The sequence below is a fragment of the Lithobates pipiens genome, unplaced genomic scaffold, assembly GCF_037356315.1.
Source record: "Lithobates pipiens isolate NorthernLeopardFrog02 unplaced genomic scaffold, aLitPip1_a1.2 Scaffold_16, whole genome shotgun sequence".
Taxonomy (NCBI): Eukaryota; Metazoa; Chordata; class Amphibia; order Anura; family Ranidae; genus Lithobates; species Lithobates pipiens.
The window spans coordinates 381,841,220-381,862,527 of record NW_027507748.1 but is presented as its reverse complement, the minus strand read 5'-3'; the positions used below and the strand labels follow the sequence as shown (position 1 = coordinate 381,862,527).

Here is a 21,308-nt window from a genome sequence, read left to right as displayed (position 1 = left end):
CTTAATGCATTCTATGCATTAAGGTGAAAAAACAGCTTACAGTACCGGCGCCCCCATCCCCCCCAGTATTACTTACCTGGCCCCTCGAAAGTCCCGCGCTCGCCCCCGACATCCTCTTCACCGCTCAGCCTGGCTGTTGATTGGCTGGAGTGGATGGATTCAAAGCAGCGCAGCCATTGGCTCGCGCTGCTGTCAATCAAATCCAATGATGTGGCACGTCAGGGGGCGGGGCCGAGTGATACAGTGAGCGGCTATGGTCGCCAGCTGTATCATGGGAGCGCGCCCGCAAGTGCTTCTCACCATGCGAGGGAGCTCGCATGAACGTGAGAAGTACTTGCGGAGGGAAGCCAAAACAGCCGCGAAGGGACCCTAACTGACCAGGTTTGCGGCCGGTGTAGTATCACATTTTGGTGCCTATCACAGGATGCTGCGGAAGTGACGTTGTTGCGTACTGCGCATGCGCGATGCGTTCCAAACACTCGCGCCGTGCGTTCCAACATAGTTTCGGCAATACAGTTCAGCGAAACCATCACATAATGTTACGGAAGTGATGTTACACACAACACAAACACTGGGCCGTTCGTTACAACACTAATACTTCCCTTGTTACCTAGTAGGTTTTGCATTGCTGGGACTTGTAGTGCCTATCCTGAGCTACATGCTTCAATGTTCAGTGTCCATCCTTATCCCCGTGCTTCAATGTTCAGTGTCCTCATCCCTATCCGCGAGCTTCAATGTTCAGTGTCCTCATCCCTATCCCCCTGCTTCAATGTTCAGTGTCCTCATCCTTATCCCCGAACTTCAATGTTCAGTGTCCTCATCCCTATCCGCGAGCTTCAATGTTCAGTGTCCTCATCCTTATCCCTGTGCTTCAATGTTCAGTGTCCTCATCCTTATCCCTGTGCTTCAATGTTCAGTGTCCTGATCCTTATCCCCGAGCTTCAATGTTCAGTGTCCTCATGCTTATCCCCGAGCTTCAATGTTCAGTGTCCTCATCCTTATCCCCGAGCTTCAATGTTCAGTGTCCATCCTTATCCCCGTGCTTCAATGTTCAGTGTCCTCATCCCTATCCGCGAGCTTCAATGTTCAGTGTCCTCATCCTTATCCATGTGCTTCAATGTTCAGTGTCCTCATCCTTATCCCCGAGCTTCAATGTTCAGTGTCCTCATCCCTATCCCCATGCTTCAATGTTCAGTGTCCTCATCCCTATCCGCGAGCTTCAATGTTCAGTGTCCTCATCCTTATCCCTGTGCTTCAATGTTCAGTGTCCTCATCCTTATCCCCGAGCTTCAATGTTCAGTGTCCTCATCCTTATCCCCGAGCTTCAATGTTCAGTGTCCTCATGCTTATCCCCGAGCTTCAATGTTCAGTGTCCTCATCCTTATCCCTGTGCTTCAATGTTCAGTGTCCTCATCCTTATCCCCGAGCTTCAATGTTCAGTGTCCTCATGCTTATCCCCGAGCTTCAATGTTCAGTGTCCTCATCCCTATCCGCAAGCTTCAATGTTCAGTATCCTCATCCCTATCCCCGAGCTTTAATGTTCAGTGTCCTCATCCCTATCCCCCTGCTTCAATGTTCAGTTTCCTCATCCCTATCCGCGAGCTTCAATGTTCAGTGTCCTCATCCTTATCCCCCTGCTTCGATGAGGACACTGAACATCGAAGCATGGGGATAAGGATGAGGACACTGAACATTGAAGCACGGGGATAAGGATAAGGACACTGAACATTGAAGATCGGGGATGAGGACACTGAACATTGAAGCACAGGGATAAGGATGAGGACACTGAACATTGAGGCTCGCGGATAGGGATGAGGACACTGAACATTGAAGCATGGGGATAAGGATGGACACTGAACATTGAAGCTCGGGGATAAGGATGAGGACACTGAACATTGAAGCATGGGGATAGGGATGAGGACACTGAACATTGAAGCTCGGGGATAAGGATGAGGACACTGAACATTGAAGCAGGGGGATAGGGATGAGGACACTGAACATTGAAGCTCGCGGATAGGGATGAAGACACTGAACATTGAAGCACGGGGATAAGGATGAGGACACTGAACATTGAAGCTCGCGGATAGGGATGAGGACACTGAACATTGAAGCACGGGGATAAGGATGGACACTGAACATTGAAGCTCGGGGATAAGGATGGACACTGAACATTGAAGCTCGGGGATAAGGATGAGGGCACTGAACATTGAAGCATGGGGATAAGGATGAGGACACTGAACATTGAAGCAGGGGGATAAGGATGAGGACACTGAACATTGAAGCTCGAGGATAGGGATGAGGACACTGAACATTGAAGCACGGGGATAAGGATGGACACTGAACATTGAAGCTCGGGGATAAGGATGAGGACACTGAACATTGAAGCATGGGGATAGGGATGAGGACACTGAACATTGAAGCATGTAGCTCAGGATAGGCACTACAAGTCCCAGCAATGCAAAACCTACTAGGTAACAAGGGAAGTATTAGTGTTGTAACGAACGGCCCAGTGTTTGTGTTGTGTGTAACATCACTTCCGTAACATTATGTGATGGTTTCGCTGAACTGTATTGCCGAAACTATGTTGGAACGCGCGGCGCGAGTGTTTGGAACGCATCGCGCATGCGCAGTACGCAACAACGTCACTTCCGCAGCATCCTGTGATAGGCAGCAAAATGTGACACTACACCACTCTGTGCAAAACGAGCTGCACAGTGGAGCTAAGTATAACATGTTTGTTATTTTTAAAGAAAAAAAATTCCCTTTACAATCCCTTTAACTCCTGATCAATCTTAACAGATCAACAGATCTCTCTGTACTCCTAGTGTTGTGGGGTAAAACATGACCGAGTATTGCAGAGAAGTAATGAATATGGTTTTGTTTTTTATTCTTCCTGACATTTTTGCTTTTGCAAAAAAAATAAAATGCATTCTGATAACTGTGGATGATTACTACATATAACACTAGTATTCATTTTATAAATCCAGATTTTTGTTCCCTTTTTACATGAAAACCAAACTCTTCAGCTTGACAATGACAGACGGAACAAACTTTAATAATGTCTAGTGACTGAACACTTTCTGTAAATTTTACTTTCCTTTAACCACTTGCTTACTGAGCACTTAAACCCCCCTCAGTCCCAGACCATTTTTCAGCTTTCAGTGCTCTCACATTTTGAATGACAATTACTCAGTCATGCAACACTGTAACCAAATGATTTTTTTGTCCTTTTCTTCATACCAATAGAGCTTTCTTTTGGTGGTATTTGATCACCTCTCGGTTTTTTATTTTCTGCGCTATAAATAAAAAGACCGAAAATTTTGAAAAAAAATGAATTTTTCTTCGTTTCTGTGACAAAATTTAGCAAATTAGCAATTTTTCTTCATACATTTTGGCCACAATTTATACTACTACACATCTTTGGTAAAAATAACCCAAATTTTTGCATATTATATGATCTGTGTGAAATTTATAGAGTCTACAAGCTATGGTGCAAATCATAAAGATTTGCAAAAAAAGATCACATCTGATGTACTAAGGCCTATCTCCATTCTTGAGACCCTAACAAGCCAGGAAAGTACAAAGGCCCCCCAAATGGCCCCTTTTTGGAAAGTAGACATTCCAATGTATTTAGTAAGAGGCATGGTTAGTTATTTTAAGTTGTAATTTTTTCCCACAATTCTTTGCAAAATTACGATTTTTATTTTTTTTTCCACAAAATTTTCATTGTAATTTTTCTATTGAAAAAGCCCATGGCGTGGAAACACACACAAAAAACTTCCACCCGGTGCATAAAAAAAGTGCACACACATAAAGAGTGAAACACTAAAAAGTGCAGACGGGTGCCTGATGTCCTCCAAAAGAAGGACCATACCCTGATCCCCCGGGGCGTTAGGCTCCAGACAGGGACTGAGGTACCAGACTCAAGAAGTGGTCCCCGGACGAAACCGGAAGACCTCCTTTCCCCGGGAGGACTGCCGAAACAAAACCTCCTAGGTACTTGGTACTGTGGGGGCTTCCCCGAAGGTAGGCCCCCCCTCATGGAGATTGGACCAAGCCAGAAGGCCTATGTCCGCTCTCCCACAAGACGTTCAGGATGGGTCCGAGGACCGACACCCTACTAATCAAAACGTGAAGTGACAAACAGTGACAAAACACACACAAATAAAATAAATAAAAAGTGAGGAAGGGATAGTGGAGAGGAGAGTGAAAAGTGGCCATTGTGCAATACAATGGCCGGCCCTCTGGCCAGGAATCAAAAATTCCTCTGGTCCTAGCCAAAAGGCCGGGCCCTAGAGGCAGGTGTAAAAAAAAAGCGTGTAATGGTGACGTGACCTAGGTGCCAAAATCAAAGTGCAGAGCACAGTGAATAAGACACCCCTGGACTGCCACTCCAGGGGCACATCACCATGGGCTTTCCAACAAAAGCATCCCCGACAGCCCAGCCCAGACCACGACAGCCCCCACCACAGCCAGAAAGGCATGGAGATCAGCGAGCTTAGTGAGACCCTTTGCCATCAGGTCAAACCCTCACTCCCGTCACTCCTACCTAATTATATTCGAAAGGTACAGGGCGCCCCCCTGCTGGAACAGGAGAGCTAAGCGTTCCCTCCCGAAAAACTGACTGGAGCTAAAGCTGCCACAATCCAAGCCGGTCTGCCAGGGTCCCCTCCCCTGGCGCCGACCAGTGGTTCTCCGCCCCCATCAGAAGGCTTCCCGAACCGGCTACAAACCAGTCCGGGTCACCTTTACACCAACAGGCTTTGCATAGCAACCGCCACCCCTGCTCCACCTCGCCGTAGAGCAGGGACGGTAAACAAGCGCCACCTATTGGTAACTGATAAGAACAGATTTTTTTTATTATTGAAAAAGCCCATGGCGTGCAAACACACCCAAAAAACTTCCACCCGGTGCATAAAAAAAGTGCACACACATAAAGAGTGACACACTAAAAAGTGCAGACGGGTGTCTGATGTCCTCCAAAAGAAGGACCATACCCTGATCCCCCGGGGCGTTAGGCTCCAGACAGGGACTGAGGTACCAGACTCAACATAGTGGTCCCCGGACGAAACCGGAAGACCTCCTTTCCCCAGGAGGACTGCCGAAACAGAACCTCCTAGGTACTTGGTACTATGGGGGCTTCCCCGAAGGTAGGCCCCCCTCATGGAGATTGGACCAAGCCAGAAGGCCTATGTCCGCTCTCCCAGAGACTTTCAGGATTGGTCCGAGGACCGACACCCTACTCATCAAACGTGCAGTGACAGACTGTGACAAAACACACACAAATAAAATAAAAAGTGAGGAAGGGATAGTGAAGAGGAGAGTGAAAAGTGACCATTGTGCAATACAATGGCCGGCCCTCCGGCCAGGAATAAAAAATTCCTCTGGTCCTAGCCAAAAGGCCGGGCCCTAGAGGTAGGTGTAAAAAAGCGTGTAATGGTGACGTGACCTAGGTGCCTAAATCAAAGTGCTGACGCACAGTGAAAGAAGGCACCCCTGGACTGCCACTCCAGGGGCACATCACCATGAGCTTTCCAACAAAAGCATCCCTGGCCCCCCAGCCCAGACCACAACAGCCCCCACCCCTGATCAGGAAGGTATGGAGATCCAGGAGCTTAGTGAGACCCTTTACCATCAGGTCACACCCTCACTCCCATCACTCCCACCTAATTACATCCAGGACGTACTGGCCGCTCCCCCCCAAGGGGAAAGGGGGAACAAGCGTTCCAATCCCGAAAAACTGACTGGAGCTAAAGCTGCCACAATCCAGGCCAAAAGGCCAGGGTCCCCCCCCTGGCTTCGACCAGTGGTTCTCCATCCCCATCAGAAGGCTTCCCTTTCGGCTACGAACCGCTCCAGGTCACCTTTACACCAGCTGGTAACTGATAAGAACAGATACTACACTTGATCTTAGCCAAAAGGCCGAGATGGGCCGAAATGAACGGGTTGAATTATTAATCGTATGAACAGACCCTGGGATCTGTGGTAGGGGATAAGCAACCTTTAAATATAATAACGACATAGTCTGGTTATAGAGACTGGGGAACGGGAGCCTAATGATTTCCGTCTCTGAACATAATAACAAACAGACTATACCAAAGAAATATACAAGCGGAAACTGGCTCATCTGGCCACTACTAAAAATGGCGGATTCACTGCTTCCGGTGGGCGGGAATAGCCTGATCTTAACACCAAGGCATAATGATAGGGAGGAAAATCAGGAGTATAAATACATTGTAGAACATCACCCCAGGCTTCTGGGACATTTTGACGTAACATCTTTCCTAACAAAAGCGAGGCTTGGTATGCATACCGAGGAGGAAACATACAGGAGACCGTACACCGGTATCCCGGACCCCGCACACACTGCTGGAACAGCTTGATGCTGGCCTACTGGCACAATTACATGTGAGTGCAATAGTCTTTTAAGGATTTAAAGAATAAATTAGTTTAGACATGTTGGCCATTTATTTTCCACAGGGACTGGCTATACAGGAGATACTTAACCACTTTCAGACCGGACCAATTTGCTGGTCAAAGACCAGACCACTTTTTGCGATTCGGCACTGCGTCGCTTTAACTGACAATTGCGCGGTCGTGCGACATGGCTCCCAAACAAAATTGACGTCCTTTTTTTCCCACAAATAGAGCTTTCTTTTGGTGGTATTTGATCACCTCTGCGGTTTTTATTTTTTGCGCTATAAACAAAAATAGAGCGACAATTTTGAAAAAAACGCATTATTTTTTACTTTTTGTTATAATAAATATCCCCCAAAAATATATAAAAAACATTTTTTTCCCTCAGTTTAGGCCGATACGTATTCTTCTACATATTTTTGGTAAAAAAAAATCGCAATAAGCGATTATTGATTGGTTTGCGCAAAAGTTATAGCGTTTACAAAATAGGGATAGTTTTATAGCATTTTTATTAATAATTTTTTATTATTTTTTTTTACTAGTAATGGCGGCGATCAGCAATTTTTATTGTGACTGCGACATTGTGGGGGACCCATCGGACATTTTTGGGACCATTGCCATTTATACAGTAATCACTGCTATATAAATGCAGTGATTCCTGTGTAAATGACACTGGCAGTGAAGGAGTTAACCAGTCGGTGGCAGTGTAGGGGTTAAGTGTTCCTAGGGGTGTGTTACTAACTGTGGGGGGGTTGGGCTTTCATTTAGTGAACACTGATCTCTGCTCCAATCACAGAGATCAGCATCACTAGTTGCTAGGCAGAATGGAGAAATTCTGTTTACTCGGCATTTCCTCCATTCGGCCGCTCCGTGAGACGATCGTGGGGATGCCCGCGGCGATCGAGTCCGCGGGTCCGGCGACCGGACTCACGGGGGTCCCGACCAGCGCGGGAGCGTGCCGGCGGCGGCGCGCTCCCGATGGCAGGGCGGCATTGAATATTGGACGTACCTGTACGCCAATATGCCTGCCGGTGCCATTCTGTCAACGTACAACGTCGCGCGCTGGTCGGGAAGTGGTTAAATCTAATATACATTTTCTGAAAAGGGTGCAGACTGATCCATTGTGTGGAGTGGTTATCCAACTAATGAACCAAAGACGATTAATCATCTATTTCTGGTGAGTGGCCAATCTACAAGGTGGTGGTGGAATCACATAATGGTAGAATTTATCAGCACGATTAAGCCCTTGTACACACGGTCAGAGATTCCGACAACCAAATCCGTCGGATTTTGTACGACGGATTATGTCCGAAACTGTTGCATACACACGGTTGGACAAAGTTGTCGGAAAATCCGACGTTATTTCATTACGACGGGACTACGTTCACGCTAGTAGCCAATAGCTTTGGTGTAGGAATTTGATCTGAGCATGCGTGGCACTTTGTGCGATCGGAATTCTCCACACATGATCGGAGTATGTCCGATTGGAGCATTTTGTCAGAAAATTTTACCAACAAGTTGGAAAACTTGGTCCGTCGGATACTCCGACGGAAACAGTCCGATGTAGACCACACACAGTCGGAATATCCGACAAAACGGTCCGATCTGACACATTCTGTCAGAATCTCCGACCGTGTGTACAAGGGCTAAGAAATAAAGCTGCAGGAGTTGGTTGAGCATTTACTGGGGCTAATCACCTGGGATTGATTTTTCTATGGGAAATGTTTAAAACAGGACTTTTTTTCATTAAATAAATCTATTAATAATTTACATATTTTCTCATTTTTATAGTAGTAACTATTCACATTTGAAATCGTTTGTTTTCATTTTGTCATTTGATGTATGGTTTGATTTTTAGGCCCAAAAGTACACTTTTATTTTAATTTTTTTATTTTTTTTTAAAAAAAAATCTTGATTGGTCAGATTGGTATACAAGCACGCATATTCACACTATTTTTGGTTTGCAAGGCACAGACCACAGTGACTGTGGGTACACTAAATTGTTGAGCATTAGTTGGATTAAATAATACACAGGTGAGGATATTTTATCACTAATAGTATTTAGGCATCTGAACATAAATATAAGTGGTGGTAAATATATTTATTGATTTTTATAATAGTTGGCGCAGTTCCCACACACATATTTCTTCATTAAAGCCTACTCACAAGCAGAGTGTTTTTTTTCCTGAAGGCAGCACTCATAAGTATAGCATCATTTTATATATTTTTTTGCACCGGTACCTTGTATACACCCAATAACTGTATATTGATTGGTTTGCGCAAAAGTTATAGCGTCTACAAAATAGGGGATAGATTCATGACACTTAAATGACACTGGCAGGGAGGGGGATAGCACTAGGGGGCGATCAAGGGGTTAAGTGTGTTCTAGTGAGGTTTCTAACTGGGGGAGGAGTGGACTGACTGAGAGATCGCTGTCTTAATCACTAGGAACAGATGATGTCTCTGTAATCCCCTGACAGACCGTGAATCTGCTTTATTTACATTGGCAGAACCCCGTTCTGGCTCTCTGTGGAGCAATTGCGGGTGGACAGCGAACATCGCAGCTGCTGGCCAGGGGCATTGGCTTTGGCGCCTTACTCGCGCCCACTGTATCTATTACACGAAGCACTGTGCTGGTACGGCGATTTGCACAATAGAGCAATCCTGCCACAGTATAACTGCGACAGATGGTTGGCAAGCGGTTAAAGTGGCTGTAAACCCTCACATATACCCAGTCTCTATACTCCTCTGACAGAGCGGGATCTGCTTTGTTTACATTGGCAGATCCCCATTCTGGCTCTCTGTGGAGAGATCAGCTTTGGTGGCGCGCGCATGCCCATTGTAGCTATTACACGAAGCACAATAGAGCCTCCCTGCCGGTAGCTGGTCGGCAAATGGTAAAGTGGCTGTAAACCCTCACATATACCCAGTCTCTGTACTCCTCTGACAGAGCGGGGATCTGCTTTGTTTACATAGGCAGATCCCCATTCTGGCTCTCTGTGGAGAGATCAGCTTTGGTGGCGCGCACATGCCCATTGTAGCTATTACACAAAACACAATAGAGCCGCCCTACCGGCGGCTGGTCGGCAACTGGATGTAAACCCTCACATATACCCAGCAAAGAAATAGGGAGGAAACAAATCTCCCTACATAAGTTTTACATGTATATCTGCTGTCTTCATCTTTATATAATGTTTAGAAAGTGCACATTGTGTTAGAAGATTTTCTCTTTCTGATTAGCACTGCAGTGAAGCCTGGGCATACAGCCAAGACAGATGATTGGAGGAAAAGCACACAAACCAGACCAGACTGTTGGTTGCAAGCTAAACAGTGGGGACCTTGAGTGGAGAGTGAACAAGTCTTGCTTTTTGACTGCTGGTGATTGCTGGGTTGCCTTTTTAGTTTTTTTTGGGGGCTTTTCCTTGAAGCTTTTTAACACCTTTTTATGACACTTTTTAAAAAGCTTCTTTTCTTTTTTTTCTGCTTCCTTCAGCCTAATAATTAAGGTGGGTGATGAATTGGTCACAGGTGTTGAGATCTATATAACCTTGTACAGAACTCATTATGAGCCTGCTCATCTTTGAGTCTGCTGGAACTCTGTCCAAGTGGAACTGGTCAGTGGAAGTGGTGAGTTAAAAACCAGCGTTTAAAACAGGAGGTTATAACAGGGGTGATAGTACCTGTGCAGTATGAGTACCTGAGTGTTGTCCGAGTGGTGCGTGCGGATCGTTAGTAATTGTGTACTGTGTATTGTGACTGCACGTAGGTCAGCGAGTGCACGTAGGACTGCAAGTGGTCTGCAAGAACTCCTCCAACAAGAGTGGGGGGGAAGCGAAGGGAAAGGAAAGACAGATTCTGGTGATAGGGGACTCAATTCTTAGGACAGAGAGGCTAATCTGTAACAAAGACCTAAAGCGCCGAACAATATGTTGTCAACCGGGCGCTCGGGTTCGACACATCACGGATCTGGTGGACAGCTTACTGGGAGGGGCTAGTGAAGACCCAGCTGTCATGGTGCACGTTGACAAAGTCAGAGATAGATGGAGTGTCCTAAAGAACGATTTAAGGGACTTAGGCGCTAAATTGAGGAAAAGGTAGTAATCTCAGAAACACTAGCGGTAGATCGAGCCACACCAGAAAGGCAGAGGGAGATTAGGGAAGTAAACAAGTGGCTGAAGAGCTGGTGTAGTAAGGAAGGGTTTGGGTTCCTGAAGGACTGGGCCGACTTCTCAGTCGATAACTAGTACTATAGAAGGGACAGACTGCATCTAAATGAGGGTACAGATCAGCTGGGAATGAAGATGGAGTAAAAGTTAGAGGGGTTTTTAAACTAAGCGATGGGGGGGGGGGTAGGTCCAGAGATAGAGCAAGTCAGTGCAGAACATATTCCAGAGGGTAGTATTGGGGACATTAGTGGTAGGTTGACCAAAGCACAGAAACGCAAGGTAAGTATAGTAGCAAGTCCTAATTGCAATCTCGGAACACCCAATAAGAGGATAATATGTGACCGGTCTAAACTACGTGGCATGTTCCCCAATACCAGGAGCCTGACGGACAAGATGGGTGAACTAGAGATACAGTTGTACGAGGAGGATTTGGAATTTGTGGGAATTTCAAAGACCTGGTTCAACAGCTCTCATAATTGACTGGCAACCATTCAAAGGTATACCCTTTATTGCAAGGATAGAGAGGGTAAAAAGGGGGAGGGGTATGCCTATATATCAAGAATATTGTACAAGTGATTCTAAGAGATGACATCACTAAGGGAACTAGGGAGGAGGTGGAATGCTTATGGGTAGAGCTCCAAAGGGATGAAGCTAAGGGGAAAATAATACTGGGAGTATGCTATAGGCCCCTTAACCTGAGGGAGGAAGGGGAGACAGATATCTTATCGCAATTTAGATTAGCAGCAAGGATGGGGAGTGTTATCATAATGGGGGATTTTAACTATCCGAAAATAGATGAATGCGCAGATCCCTCTGCCCAGTCTAAGGTTCGCCAGTTCCTAAATGTCTTGCTGGACAATTTCATGGGTCAGATGGTAGACGCACAAACTATAAATAAAGCGTCATTGGATCTATTGATTACCAACAATACAGACCTGATCACGGATGTGGAAATACGGGGCAATTGAGGTAACAGCAATCACAGGGCAATTGGCTTCACACAAATAGGAAACACAAGGGGAATACAAAGACACTGAATTTCAAAAGAGCCAACTTCCCTAAATTACGAGCCTTGCTAGAAGGCATAAATTGGGATAAAATCTTAGGAACAAAGAACACAGAGGAGAGATGGGTTTGCTTTAAGAGCATTTTAAATAAGGGCATGAGCCAATGCATCCCATTGAGTAAGAGTGAACAAAAAAGAGTGAACAAAAGTCCTGGGTGGCTTAACTCCAATGTAAAAATGTGTATAAAAGCAAAGGAGAAGGCTTTCAAAAAATACAGGGTTGAGGGATCATCATCAGCATTCAGACTTTATAAAGAATGCAACAAGAAATGTAAGGGTGCAATAAGGACGGCTAAGATAGAACATGAAAGACACATAGCGGATGAGAGCAAAAAAATCCCAAGAAATTCTTTAAGTATGTAAACAGTAAAAAAGGAGGACAGACCATATTGGCGACATAAAGAATGAGGAAGGACATCTGGTTACAAAGGATGGGGAGATGGCGAAGGTATTGAAATGTATTCTTCTCCTCAGTCTTCACGAGGGAATCGGGGGGGCATCAGTAACCAAAACTGCAGTGTTTATCCTCATGACACATCACAGGAAGCAACCCCATGGTTAACAGAAGACAGAATTAAAATGATACTTTGGAAACTTAACATTAATAAATCACCGGGACCAGCTTGCACCCGTGGGTCCTTAGGGAAGTCAGTCAAGTAATTGCCAGACATTGTTCCTAATTTTTAACGGAGAGTCTACTGACTGGAATGGTACCAGTTGATTGGAGAAAACCCAATGTAGCACCAATATTTAAAAAGGGCCCAAAATACATCCCTGGGAATTACGGTCCAGTTAGCCTAACATCAATAGTATGTAAACTCTTGGAGGGGATGATAAGGGACTATATACAAGATTTTAGTAATGAGAATGGTATCATTAGCAGAAATCAGCATGGATTCATTGTCAGGGCTGGCTTAGCTCTGCCTCCTATGGGCTGGCCGCCCAGGTGTCGGCTAATTGCCAGCTCTCTTCTCTCTCTTCAGTTACCAGCTGTTCCCGATGATGCTCGTCTGGCCTGCCTATATATAAGTCTTCCAGCTCATTTCTCCTTTGCCTTCACGTTTGGTCACATCACTAGGAACCATCTCCTGCTGTTGTTTCAAGAATGGCTTGCTTCCATCCTGCTTGTACTTGCTCTCCGTGGATCCCTGACGTCTGGACTGGCTGATTACCCGATCTGGCTTATGAACTTTGGACTGGCTGACTACCCGATCTGGCTATTGGACTCTGGCTTGCTTGACTATGCTTTTTCCTATTTATCTTTTTATTTTTATTAATAAACAAGTGTGATTGGATTGTACTTCTGTCTGTCTGTTTCATGGGTCCTGACAGTATGTGAAGGACATGAGTTCAGAAGATACAGTCAATCCACTTGTTGGTAATATTTTTTTCCAGATTGGATGAGCAAGATCCCCGTATGGATCAGTTTGCCTTGGCGTTACAAACACTCCTGAATCGCATGACTCACCTGGAATCCCCCACGGTGGCTGCTCCGGTACAACCTGTGTCGCAGGCGATCCCTGCTGCTGCGCCAGTCTCTGTGCAGGCACCCGCCTCAAGTATTACCTCTATAAGTGGTATGTCTGGTTCTGCTCCGCTTCCCCAGCGATTTGAGGGCGATCCATTTCAATGCAGAGGTTTTCTCAATCAGGTTGAGATATACTTGGAAATACTGCCCCAGGCATTTCCCACGGACAGAAGCAAAGTAGGTTTCGTGATATCTTTGCTTTCTGAGAGAGCCTTGGCCTGGGCTAAACCTCTATGGGAAACGCAAATACCTGTTTTCTTCAGTTACCCTCAGTTTGTGGCCTCCTTTAAAAGGATTTTTGACGTTCCCGCACGCTCCGTTTCTGCTGCCAAGTGCCTCATGTCCATCAAACAGAGTACAAGAACTGTTGCTGACTATGCCATTGAATTCCGTACTCTGGCAGCAGAGGTTGCTTGGAACAATGAGGCCCTCGTGGCTGCTTTTTCTCATGGTCTCTCGGATTCCATCAAGGATGAGATAGCAGCCCGAGATATACCCACTGAGCTGGAGAGCTTGATCTCGTTTGCCATCCTCATTGACTCCAGACTCAGAGAGACATTCTCTTAAGGAGCGCTTGTGGAAGCCTCCTGTACGTTTGCCTCCGAGCTTTGTAGTCCCACCCATGCCTCCCTCATCTCCCATGCCTCCTGGTATCGAGTTGGTCAGTGAAGATGAACCCATGCACCTGGGCTTCACGCGTCTCTCTGCAGATGAGAGCCTTTAGGAGGAGGGAGAGATTGTGCCTTTATTGTGGCCAGGCAGGTCACTTTTTGAAGTCTTGTCCTACCCGTCCAGGGAACACCCTAACCTTGGGGTCCTGTCATAGAAAGACCTGAGGTGGCGTTGTTTCGTCCCCAGTTATCCAGAAGGATAAGCCCCTGGTTTTAGTCACTCTTTCTTGGGCTGAGTCGACCATCGAGATACAGGCTCTAACCGACTCTGGGGCTGCAGGCCTATTCATTGATGCTGCATTTGTTTCGCAGCACTCGATTCCACTGCAGCTGCGTGACACTCCACTTGCCATTGAGGCTCTTGACGGGAGACCTTTACAGCCTGCCCATGTGACTCATGAGACGGTTCCGTTGTCCATGGCCGTAGGGGCTCTTCACCATCCGATAATCCAATTCCAAGTTATTTCCTCACCCAGATTTCCACTGGTTATTGGTTATCCTTGGTTACAGAGGCATAACCCCTCTTTTGATTGGCTCCGTGCTGAGGTTCTCTCATGGTCACCACAATGCAGTGAGACATGCTTCCTGAAGGTATCCAAGGTCCTGTGCACTGATTTAAACCCCTCCCTGCCGGAGGAGTACCATGATTTTGGCGATGTCTTTGATAAAGGTCAAGCCCGTAGTTTGCCTCCACACCGCCCTTATGATTGCGCAATTGACCTTCAACCTGGTGCCATACCTCCTCGTGGCCAGGTTTACCCTTTGTCGGTCTTGGAGGATAAGGCCATGGAGGAGTATGTTGCTGACGCACTTTCTCGAGGTTTCATCCGCAAATCCTCGTCTCCTGCTGGTGCTGGTTTCTTCTTTGTGAAAAACAAGAGCGGTGAACTGAGACCTTGTATAGATTATAGGGGTCTCAATCGTGTCACGATTAAAAATGCCTACCCGATTCCATTGATTACTGAGTTATTTGACCGCCTCAAGGGAGCAACAGTTTTCACGAAGCTTGACCTGAGAGGGGCATACAATCTCATGCGCATTAAGGAGGCCGACGAGTGGAAAACTGCGTTTTAATACCAGAACAGGCCATTATGAGTACCTGCTAATGCCTTTTGGCCTTTGTAACACCCCGGCAGTTTTCCAGGAATTTATTAACGATATCCTCCGAGATTTGTTGCAGTTGTGTGTGGTGGTCTATCTCGATGATATACTCATATTTTCCAAGCCCCTGGAGAGCCACCACACAGATGTCTGTCGTGTACTTCAGAAACTAAGAGAGAACAATCTGTATTGTAAACTGGAGAAGTGTGAGTTCCATCGTGAACAGGTAACATTCCTGGGCTATGTCATTTCCAATGCTGGTTTTTCAATGGACCCAGAGAAACTTTCGGAAGTCCTACAGTGGCCTTGACTCGTGGGTTTACGTCTTCTTCAGCGTTTCCTGGGCTTTGCCAATTACTATCGGAAGTTTATTCGTAACTTCTCGTCTCTGGTCAAGCCTCTGACTGATATGACCAGAAAGAATGGTAACCCACTAAGTTGGTCTCTGGAGTCCATTAACCACTTAAGAACTGCCGTATTGCCATTGTACGTCATCACAATGGCACAGGCAGGCACAAGCAAGTACATGTACGTGCCTGCCTTCCAGCGGGTGGGGGGTCCGATCGGACCCCCTCCCGCTAGATACGGCGGTCCGGTTCGCTCCAGGAGCGATCCGTGATGAGGGGATGGCCGTTGGTTTCTGGCCACCCCCTCTGGATCGCTCCTGGCCAATGAGAAGCTTCCTCCCACTGTGTATTGTTTACACAGGAAGGAGGAAGTGATGTCATTCTCCTCGGGGCGGTCTTTTTGACCGGACTACGAGGAGAAGACTAAAAGTAAGTGTGCACCGACACTACACTGACATGTACGTACACACAGGCACACAACCCCCCCCCCCCACCGATCGCCCCCGCCCCCCCCCCCCCAGTCACAGTGTCACTGATTGCATTGATCATTTCTTTACTGATCACTGCATTCAGTGTCAGTTGTAACAGTTAAAACTGTCAGGGCAGTTAGTGTTAGGTCCAGGGTAGCCCCCTATCACCCCCAATAAAGATTTAACCCCCCGATTGCCCCTAGAGTTAACCCTTTCACCCCATTTTACCAGTGTCACTAAGCGATAATTTTTCTGATCGCTGCATTAGTGTCGCTACTGTCGCTAGGTAGCTAGTTATTTTTTTAGGTTCACCGCCAGGTTTTTATATCGCTAGGTACCCCGATATACTACCCAATAATGGTTTTAACCCCCTGATTGCCCCTAGTTAACCCTTTCACCCCCTTTTGCCAGTGTCACTAAGCGATCATTTTTCTGATCGCTGCATTAGTGTCGCTAGGTAGCTAGTTATTTTTTTAGGTTCACCGCCTGGTTTTTATTGCGCTAGGTACCCCGAAATACTACCCAATAATGGTATTAACCTCCTGATTGCCCCTAGTTAACCCTTTCACCCCCCTTTTGCCAGTGTCACTAAGCGATCATTTTTCTGATCGGTGCATTAGTGTCGCTACTGTCGCTAGGTAGCTAGTTATTTTTTTAGGTTCACCGCCTGGTTTTTATAGCGCTAGGTACCCCGATATACTACCCAATAATGGTTTTAACCCCCTGATTGCCCCTAGTTAACCCTTTCACCCCTTTTGCCAGTGTCACTAAGCGATCATTTTTCTGATCGCTGCATTAGTGTCGCTACTGTCGCTAGGTAGCTAGTTATTTTTTTAGGTTCACCGCCAGGTTTTTATAGCGCTAGGTACCCCGATATACTACCCAATAATGGTTTTAACCCCCTGATTGCCCCTAGTTAACCCTTTCACCCCTTTTGCCAGTGTCACTAAGCGATCATTTTTCTGATCGCTGCATTAGTGTCGCTAGGTAGCTAGTTATTTTTTTAGGTTCACCGCCAGGTTTTTATAGCGCTAGGTACCCCAATATACTACCCAATAATGGTTTTAACCCCCTGATTGCCCCTAATTAACCCTTTCACCCCCTTTTGCCAGTGTCACTAAGCGATCATTTTTCTGATCGCTGCATTAGTGTCGCTAGGTAGCTAGTTTTTTTTTAGGTTCACCGCCAGGTTTTTATAGCGCTAGGTACCCCGATATACTACCCAATAATGGTTTTAACCCCCTGATTGCCCCTAGTTAACCCTTTCACCCCCTTTTGCCAGTGTCACTAAGCGATCGTTTTTCTGATCGCTGCATTAGTGTCACTAGTGCCGCTAGGTAGCTATTTATTTTTTTAGGTTCACCGCCAGGTTTTTATAGCGCTAGGTACCCCGATATACTACCCAATAATGGTTTTAACCCCCTGATTGCCCCTAGTTAACCCTTTCACCCCCTTTTGCCAGTGTCACTAAGCGATCATTTTTCTGATCGCTGCATTAGTGTCGCTAGTGTCGCTAGGTAGCTAGTTTTTTTTTATGTTCACCGCCAGGTTTTTTATAGTGCTAGGTACCCCGATATACTACCCAATAATGTTTTACCCCCCTGATTGCCCCTAGTTAACCCTTTCACCCCCTTTTGCCAGTGTCACTAAGCAATCGTTTTTCTGATCGCTGCATTAGTGTCACTAGTGCCGCTAGGTAGCTAGTTATTATTTTAGGTTCACCGCCAGGTTTTTATAGCGCTAGGTACCCCGATATACTACCCAATAATGGTTTTAACCCACTAAATTGCCCCTAGTTAACCCTTTCGCCCCCTTTTGCCAGTGTCACTAAGCAATCATTTTTCTGATCGCTGCATTAGTGTCACTAGTGTCGTTAGGTAGCTAGTTATTTTTTTAGGTTCACCGCCAGATTTTTATAGCGTTAGGTATCCCCATATACTACCCAATAATGGTTTTAACCCCCTGATTGCCCCTAGTTAACCCTTTCACCAGCGATCACAGTATAAGTGTCACTGGTGACGCTGGTTAGCCAGTTAGTTATTTAGGTTCCCCGTCAGGTTTTTATAAAGCGCCAGGGACCCCCATATACTACCTAATAAAAATTTGAACCCCCTGATTGCCCCTAGTTAACCATTTCACCACTGATCACTGTATAAGTGTTATGGGTGACTCTGGTTAGTTTGCTTTTTCTAGCATCAGGGCACCCACCATTTATTACCTAATAAAGGTTTAACCCCCTGATCACCCGGCGGGTGATATCAATTAGGTTTTAGGGTCAGGGTCTGCGTCGTGCCAGGCAGCGCTAGGTTAGTGCCAGTACCGCTAACACCCACACGCAAAGCATAAACCTCCCGTAGTGGTATAGAATCTGAACAGATCAATATCTGATCTGATCAGATCTATACTAGCGTCCCCAGCAGTTCAGGGTTAAAAAAAAAACGCATTGTTAGCGGGATCAGCCCAGATACCTGCTAGCACCTGTGTTTTGCCCCTCTGCCCAGCCCACCCAAGTGCAGTATCGATCGATCACTGTCACTTAAAAAACACTAAACACATAACTGCAGCGATCGCAGAGTCAGGCCTGATCCCTGCGATCGCTAACAGTTTTTTTGGTAGCATTTTATATTTAAATCCAGAAGGCAGTGCTTGGTTTTCGGGGTCCCGTACGTGGCTAGGCTCCCAAAAAGTCCCCCACATGTGGTATCCCCGTACTCGGGAGAAGCAGCAGAATTTATTTTGGGGTGTAATTTGACTTATGCTCATAGCATGTGTGAGCAATATATCATTTAGTGACAACTTTGTGCAAAAAAAAAAAGTTTGTAATATTCCCGCAACTTGTGGCAAAATATAAAATATTCCATGGACTCAACATGCCTCTCAGTAAATAGCTTGGGGTGTCTACTTTACAAAATGGGGTCATTTTGGGGGGTTTTGTGCTATTTTGGCATTTTATGGCCTTCGAAACTGTGATAGGTAGTGAGGAGTGAAATCAAAAATTTGCACCCTAAAGCCCCGTACACACGAGAGGACTTATGTCCGACAGACTTCCGAAGGAGTACCGTCGGAGTTCTGCTGGAATTCCGACGGAGTTCTGACAGACTTTTCGGCTGACCGGACTTGGCCACACACGATCACACTAAACTCCGACGGATTCGAACGTGATGACGTACGACTCGGCTCGAATAAGGAAGTTCATAGCCAGTAGCCAATAGCTGCCCTAGCGTCGGTTTTAGTCCGTCGGAGTAGCATACACACGAGCGGATTTTTCGAAGGGGACCGGGTCCGGCGGAGTTCCTTCGGAAAAATTTGAAGCATGTTCCATATTCTAAAGTCCTTCGGACTTTGGCGAGTCAAAAGTCCGTTGCAGCCCACACACGATCGGATAGTCTGACGGACTCAGTCCTTCGGACTTTGGATGTTGAAAAGTCCGCTCGTGTGTACGCGGCATTAGAAATCCTGAAGGTGGTGATTGGTTTTCGGGATGCCGTGCATGACTAGACTCCCAAAAAGTCCCACACATGTGGTATCCCCATACTCGGGAGAAGTAGCGGAATATATTTTGGGGTGCAATTCCACATATAACCATGGCATGTGTGAGCAATATATCATTTAGTGACAACTTTTTGTAAAAAAAAATTTTTTTATTTTTTTTTGTCATTATTCAATCCCTTGGGACAAAAAAAAAAAAAAACAATGGTCTCAACATGGCCCTCAGCAAATAGCTTGGGGTGTCTACTTTCCAAAATGGGGTCATTTGGGGGGGGGTTTGTGCCATCTTGGCATTTTATGGCCTTCAAAACTGTGATAGGTAGTGATAGGTAGGAGTAAAATAAAAAATGTATGCCCTTAGAAATCCTGAAGGCGGTGCTTGGATTTCGGGGTCCCGTACGCGGCTAGGCTCCCAAAAAGTCCCACACATGTGGTATCTCTGTACTCAGGAGAAGCAGCAGAATGTATTTTGGGGTGTCATTTCACATATGCCCATAGCATGTGTGAGCAATATATCATTTAGTGACTACTTTGTGCAAAAAAAAAAAGTTTGTAATATTCCCGCAACTTGTGGCAAAATATAAAATATTCCATGGACTCAACATGCCTCTCAGTAAATAGCTTGGGGTGTCTACTTTCCAAAATGGGGTCATTTTGGGGGGTTTTGTGCTATTTTGGCATTTTATGGCCTTCGAAACTGTGATAGGTAGTGAGGAGTGAAATCAAAAATTTGCACCCTTAGAAATCTCGAAGGTGGTGATTGGTTTTCGGGGTGCCGTGCGCGACTAGACTCCCAAAAATCCCACACATGTGGTATCCCCATACTCGGGAGAAGTACCGGAATATATTTTGGGGTGCAATTCCACATATAACCATGGCATGTGTGAGCAATATATCATTTAGTGACAACTTTTTGTAATTTTTTTTTTTGTCATTATTCAATCCCTTAGGACAAAAAAAATAAATATTCAATGGGCTCAACATACCCATCAGCAATTTCCTTGGGGTGTCTCCTTTCCAAAATGGGGTCATTTGGGGGGGGGGGGGGTTTGTACTGCCCTGCCATTTTAGCACCTCAAGAAATGAGATAGGCAGTCATAAATTAAAAGCTGTGTAAATTCCAGAAAATGTACTCTAGTTTGTAGACGCTATAACTTTTGCGCAAACCAAAAAATATACGCTTATTGAAATTTTTTTTTACTAAAGACATGTGGCTGAATAAATTTTGCCCTCAATGTATGACTAAAATTTAGTTTATTCGATTTTTCTTATAACAAAAAGAAGAAAATATCTTTTTTTTTCAAAATTTTCGCTCTTTTTCCATTTATATCGCAAAAAATAAAAATCGCAGAGGCAATCAAATACCATCAAAAGAAAGCTCTATTTGTGGGAAGAAAAGGACGCAAATTTCGTTTGGGTGCAATATTGCATGACCGTGCAATTACCAGTTAAAGCAGTGCAGTGCGAAATTGGAAAAAGACCTCTGGTCCTTAAGGTGTTTATTGGTCCGGGGCTGTAGTGGTTAAGGCCTTTGAGACTCTCAAGGCTGCCTTTGTTTCTGCTCCTGTGCTGGCACATCCTGATCCTACGTTGCCTTTTATCCTAGAAGTTGATGCTTCTGAGACTGGAGTTGGCTCCCTTCTGTCTCAACGTCCTAACTCTGAGAGCTCTATGCATCCGTGTGGCTACTTTTCCAAGAAATTGTCACCTGCTGAGTGCGATTACGAGATTGGTGACAGAGAGCTGTTGGCGATCATTTTAGCCCTGAAAGAAAGGAGACATCTCCTTGAAGGTACCACTGTGCCCATTCTTATTCTTACTGACCATAAGAATCTTACATTCTTGTCTGAGGCTAAGCGACTCTCTCCCAGAAGGGCGCGATGGGCTCTTTTCTTGTCGAGCTTTAATTACATTGTCTCATTCTTACCCGGTACTAAGAATGTAAGGGCGGATGCCTTGTTACGACAATTTTCCTCCACTTCCAAGTCGGAGTCGGTTCCAGTTCCTACGATTCCTCCTGATTGTATCTTAGCTACGGTTCGCACCAGTTCTA

At 45.7% G+C, this 21,308-nt stretch overlaps 1 protein-coding gene and 1 pseudogene across 2 annotated transcripts in view; both read right to left on the bottom strand.

Moving 5' to 3' along the window:
- Nucleotides 1-21,308, bottom strand: part of TEX14 (testis expressed 14, intercellular bridge forming factor) — a 758,047-nt gene that overhangs the window by 634,651 nt on the left and 102,088 nt on the right. The gene's annotated exons all lie outside the window — the stretch shown is intronic.
- Nucleotides 5,827-5,934, bottom strand: LOC143986350 (U2 spliceosomal RNA; annotated as a pseudogene).